This window comes from Gobio gobio (genome assembly GCF_949357685.1).
Source record: "Gobio gobio genome assembly, chromosome: 21".
Taxonomy (NCBI): Eukaryota; Metazoa; Chordata; class Actinopteri; order Cypriniformes; family Gobionidae; genus Gobio; species Gobio gobio.
In genome coordinates, this window is record NC_137117.1 from 28,731,077 (window position 1) to 28,737,605 (window position 6,529).

The window sequence follows — 6,529 nt, forward strand, 5'->3', positions numbered from 1 at the left end:
GCCTCATCTGTCCACTCTTCCTCAGGTCGATCAGGGGCACACCAAACACAGCTCTCTGTGTTTCCACCTGCACAAGGCAAAAGTTCATGAAAAACAACAAATCCAGACAGTACTGGTAAATACTGTAGGAGTGCACAACTTTTTTTTTTACATGAAGCTGTCAACAAGTATGCATTGTAGCAGGGCCGTGCAGAGAGATGTATATGTGTATGTATGTGTGTATGTGTGTGTGTATGTATGTATATATATATATATATATATATATATATATATATATATATATATATATATATATATATATATATATATATATATATATATATATATATATATATATATATCCTTATGCTCATCAAGCCTGCATTTATTTAATCAAAAATACAGAAAAAACAGTAGCCTAATATTGTGAAATATTACATTGTTCTTTTTAATTTTTATTAATCAAAGAATCTTGAAAAGAGTATCACAGTTTCCATCATTGACATTAAATCATCATATTAGAATGATTTCTGAATGATCATGTGGTACTGAAGAGTGGAGTAATGATGCTGAAAATCCAGCTGTGATCACAGGAATAAATTATATTTTAAATTAGTTTAAAATAGAAAATCATTATTTTAATATTTCACAATATTGCTGTTTTTTATCAAATAAATGCAGGCTTGATGAACATAAGAGATTTCTTTCATAATGCTGCATAATATAAAAAAATGGTAATATAATAAAGTCCCTTCACGTATTTCGTCAGCCTACACTTCACATAATAGGCCTGTAGGTGCCAGTGGCACTTGGGTTTGTTTAACTTTGATAGTTTAATGAAATAGTAAACGGTGTATCAATATACATAATACAAGTGAATTTAACACTAATGTGACTTTTGCTGCTGCATGGTTTTGTGCAGGGATTTGTTTGTTGTCAGTTAAAATCCATTTAGTCAGTGATGCAATTTTTTAAAAAATGACACAAACCGCAGGAAATCGAAGTTTCTTCGAAGTTAGTTCGTCTGTCTATGTAATTTTCAACCGATTTATGAATAAGAACAGAAAATTACCTCCACTTCACATCGCCCAATGGAATTTGAACTTGCTTTGCCAGATCACGATTGGTTGGTGTATGCACATGACAAACGGGCATTAGTGAATTGTGTAATACTTTAAAATATATAATATATTGATTTGTAATTAAATCAACACATTAGCTCTGATTATGGATGAAAAAAATATATGGTTTACTTTTTTCCCGTAAGGCCACTCTCTGAAAGGACCATATTTGGCTCGAGAGCCGTTTCCGAACAGTGGAAAATCAGCAGTCAATCAAAACGCAGGCAACCCATAGCAACGCGTCATGGCAACGCCACAACAGAAATTGTCCGACTTTTGAGCCGTTCGTTATTATTGTATACATTGTCATGTTAAAACATTACTACATGTATTATAGCGTTCCTCCATGTACACAAACACCAATTTACAGGATGTTGTTTGTTAATATCAATATTTAACAATGAAAACAAGACAGAAAAAAAGAATGCTGATGTTTAGAAATTTCATAAGTTCTTTACCGAAAGTGTTTGTGAATTGTTAGTCTGCTGTGTGCATATCGCATACTTACACACACTGATAAAACTCCGACCACTCCCATTTTCATGAAAGGAGCTGTCGACCAATCCGAGGAGTCCGAGGCCGAGAGTCGAAACCAGAAAAGGGTCAAACACGGGAATCCAAAACAGTCAAAATCGTGAGTCAAAAGCAGAAGGGAGTCAAAAACCAAGAGTCAAAATCTGTCGCGAATCCAAAGCCGATAGTCAAAGTCCGAAAGAGAGTCAAAAACCGATAAACAATAATCAAATATATTCAATAACTGTAGAAACTCGCCAACCGCAAAAAACACACCAACTTCATCAATCGCCAAAAACACCCAACAGAGAGAATTCCATAAAGAATGTTCATATGCAGCTGAAACTCACGTCATAATGACGCTTTCTGGAGTCCAGCTGAGTTACCATAACAACACATGATGTGCACACATTAACATTAACATAAATCAGAAACTTGAGGCAGATATTACAATAATTAAACAATAGAGTGAAAACTGCTAAAACTATCGTTTTAATAAAAAACTAAATGTGAAACAACTTCAGAAAAGGATTTTATTAGAGGGCAAATTCATTCACAAACCAATGCAAAAAAATATGTAGCCTACATACATTCACTTAAAACACATATACAAGACTGAACAGCAAACAACTAAAAATAAACTAAATTACAACACTTAAATTAGGTTCCATTTGTTACAGTTACAATAAAAATGGAACGTTTACTTATAATGCATTTATTCGTCTTAATTTCGGCATTTACTCATCCGTGAAGCACGTTAAAGCATTAATGCTGCCTTCACGTGCTCTCGGAATTATCGTAAATACGAGTTTCCAGGTAAACATTGCACATGAACGCACTCCACTTTCGAAATTTTAATGGGATGAGCTCGTAATCTCGACTTCAGAAGTGGGAATTATCAAATTTCCGATAGACCGTGAAGGCAGCATTAATACGAGGTGGAAACTTGCTCGCTCGCTTTATTGTTATTTATTGCCTTCACGGGCAAACTTCTCGAAGTCGTGATACGAGCTTGTTGCATTCAAGTGCGTTTTTTGTCGGAATGAACATGGACCATGGAGGACACCAGGTTTATTATTGGGGAAAAATCTTATTAAAACCAACAACATTATATGTAGGCTAGTATCACATGCAATGACAACCTGATAAATATCGATGCCCTCCAGATTCTGTAATGTCGGTCAAATGCAGGCCATCTTCGCTGTGTATAAAACATAAACTTGACATTTCATCTGACATTCATTATGAAGTTTAATTAGGAAATTAAAATATCCAGGTAAAATAAAATATTTTTCAAGGGCCTTCTCTTCCCTTGGGGCCTGGTAATCAGTACTGGTTTTACCCCCAATCCGACGCCCCTGGATGGGTGTGCCATAAACTTTAAGCCAGTGGTTCTCAAAGGCCCTGTCCCAAATGGCACACTTCATATGCACTTTCGGTCTTGTGGACTTACAAACGTGCCGCGTGTCCCTGTAAAGACAATTCTTTTATTTTTCTAAACGCATTATATATGTTAGAAATGTATTGCTGAAACACATTACAAAGACAGATAACTCTGTGTAAGTTAGTACTAAAGCGGTGGCTCGATGACTCACTGGAGCCACTGAGCCTGGCCCCTCCCCAAACACTACCACAACTAGAGCATAGTTTTACAAACTTTCATCGGAGGCAACTGGGATTCACTGATAATCCACTGCAGAATGGGTCCGAAGTGACCATCTCCCGCGACGGCCTTCATCCTCCCGTCCCGCCGACATCTGGTGCCATCGTTGGGCACTGGCAGTATGCGGCCACCAATGACTGCTGTCTAGCTTTCCCGCGAGTGGGCGTGGGGGAAAACGTGTCTTGTGCAATGAAATTGACCAATAGCGAAGGTTTATTATTTACTTTTTTTTATATAGAAACCGTCTTCATCAAAAGACTGGGTGATTTATGAAGCATAACCTAGCTATTATGTCGTGTAATATTTGTGGGAGCAGCTGCATTTTGACGAGAAAATGTACAAGTGTTGTAGGCTATATAATGTGACTATCAGCTCAACAACAAGCATGAGCCCAGCCCTTCCCATCATGAAATAAAGAAGACTTTAGAATGTTTTGTACATTAATAACCTCACGCATTATGTGGGTATGTGATCACTCATCGTGAAAAACTGCTTTAACGATAAATTGAATCCTGTGACAAGTATGAATTCATTGCCGTTTTGTTCAACAAACTTTTGCCTTTACAATAATACCAGCATCATGAAGTGCAAATGTTTAATTAATTATAATGGACGGACTTTCGGAAGTGACGAACGGCTTCGTCTGTTTATTTGGCAGTATAAAACTTCAGATCAGGGTTTTTTTTGTGTGTGTTTACTTTCTAGAGGTGCAGAACGCCACATGGCGACTTATCGGGACTGCACCAAGCAAAAATAAATCGTAATCATTACAAATACAAAGAGTAAAGATAAAGCGTATAACGTGACTCGCGAGTGAACGTTTGTGCAACTGCATGTAACCGTATCCGTATTCGACAGCTGACATGTCTCTGAGTTTCTCTGTCTTGTGTTGTTTGATGAACCTTTATGACACTCACTGCTCTTGAATGACTAACTTTTGCAACCTTAAGTGTAAGGATTAATCTAATTTAATTTATCAGGGAAGATCAATATTAAGTTACATTTGATTTCTTATTAAATGTCTTTAGTATTTCTTACCTCAATACTAATGTTAGACCTACCTGAAAATTTGTTTTTAAAAACAAAAATGCACTGCATGATCAAATATTTAGGTGAGATAATTATATACATTTATTATATACATTTATTTGGGAAAGATGGCCTACAGTAGCCTTAAGTTATCTCATTTTCTAAAATAAACACTTGGTGGTTCTTCAAGATCTTGACTCTAGCCTATTTCTTCAGTTTTTTTTTCTTCAATACAGTTAATTTAGAGTTAGATTCATTTCTACAAATGGTGCAAACTCTGCAAGATTATAGATAAAAGATTGCCATTCACCTGCCATTCTGTGATCGGCAGTGATCGGTGATCGGCCCCAAAAATGCTGATCGGAGCATCTCTAGTTTTATATATAAAAATAATATTTTTTTCTTAAATATATACATGTTTGTGTGTGTATTTATATATAAATAATAATTAACAGAGTACACACACATATTATGTAAACACAAACTTTTATTTTGGATGCGATTAATCGCGATTAATCTTTTGACAGCCCTACTTTTTACACATTCATTTCCCACATATAATTGAATGAGGAAAGGAAAAACAAAAGAAAACAGCAACAACAGACTAGCATGTTGACTACTTGAACATACATCTTGCTCTCCTTTCTTTCTGGCCAGCAAATTTCTCAATGACTCTCTGATTAAAGTCAGTCATCTCAGTAGTGTCATGACGTTTGCATTGTTCAGTTAGATATTTGAGGTCTCTTACCCCCGTTGTTGTCCACAAAACTTCAGTACCGACACTTTGAAATAAAAGACAGGGAAAGCAATAAAGGGCATTGCTAACAACAACACATCCAGCCAGCCACCTACGTTTCTCATAACAAGCGTGTGAAGCTCCGAGTGCAGCTGCGTCCTATCACTGGCCTGCTGCTGGATTTGTAAATCGCGTTGGTCCGGGATCAGCGAACGCCTTGTGAAAGAATTTGGTTTAACTGCGGCCATCTCTACGAAACTGATCATCCTAACAGGGTTTTGGCGGAGTCGGAGTGACTGTGTCGCCCGCGCACTTTCGCTTTAGTTGCCAAGAATGGAAAGTTGAATGACAGGTGACGAGAACCAATCAGATTGGATAAAATAACACACATTCAATTCTGATTCGCCAGGGACGCAGCGACCTGCATCCGGAGGAGGATCTTTGAGAAAACCAATTAGAGACCAGCTTCAGGTCACATGCTGCCCGTATATTTTTGGACTCAGATAGACGTCCATTTGTCCGGCGTCCCTCGCGCATGAAACCGCATGAAACATATTGAAGAGCATATAAAATAGTTAACCAATCAAAGCCAGTTTTTATTAAATGCTGAGGCTCTTACTAACAGCCGGCACATTGTATGAGTAAACTATTTTATTTTTGTTTCATTTTTATATCATTTTTGTATACATGTATATTTCTGGAATTTTGAGGGGGGCGGCGCCCCAGCACCCTCTATTGACCAGCCGCCACTGGATTTCATTATTGAATATACATGTATGTAAGCGCAGTGTTAATGTACAAACTGTGTATTTACAAAGTGGCTGACAACAGTAAATATTCTTATTAGGAATAAACTGCCTCGTTTTTGAACTGTGCAGAGCTGTAGCTGAATAGTTAGGCCTACTACGCTACTTTATTTTAATGTTGGTCATTTTTGTGGTACTTGGAGAGCCAAACATTTTGTGAGGTGGTAGGCTACTTGGTATAAAAAGTTTAATTTAACAGATTTTTTATTCCATTTTCAGATGTGCTGGAGGGAATCTGCAGAGCAGATAACAGGTAAAAGAAACACAAATGTATACAGCACAACTGAAATAGCACATCGTAAATAATGTTTTCCCGTAATATGTACCAGACTCATAGTTCCAGGTCAGCTTTATCAATTCCCACTTTTAAGTCTTTAAAAAAAATTATTCTTTAGCTTTTGAATAGCTTTTAATTTATTTGTTATTGCTCTCTCTTTCCATATTGTATGTAATATAGGCTACATTGAACCATTAAAACGACACATTTTTATAACGTATATGTAACAAGGTTTACAAAATAACTGATAAATAGACAGTAAGAAAAGTTATATCCGGATAATTATTGAATTCTGATGTATTACATATTAGGATTATTGTATTGTGTGAATTAGATGAAAGATTTTGTTTGATTGTAATGCTAAGTTTAATTGCCTGATGGTATATTAATCTTTAAGGGCTGAAA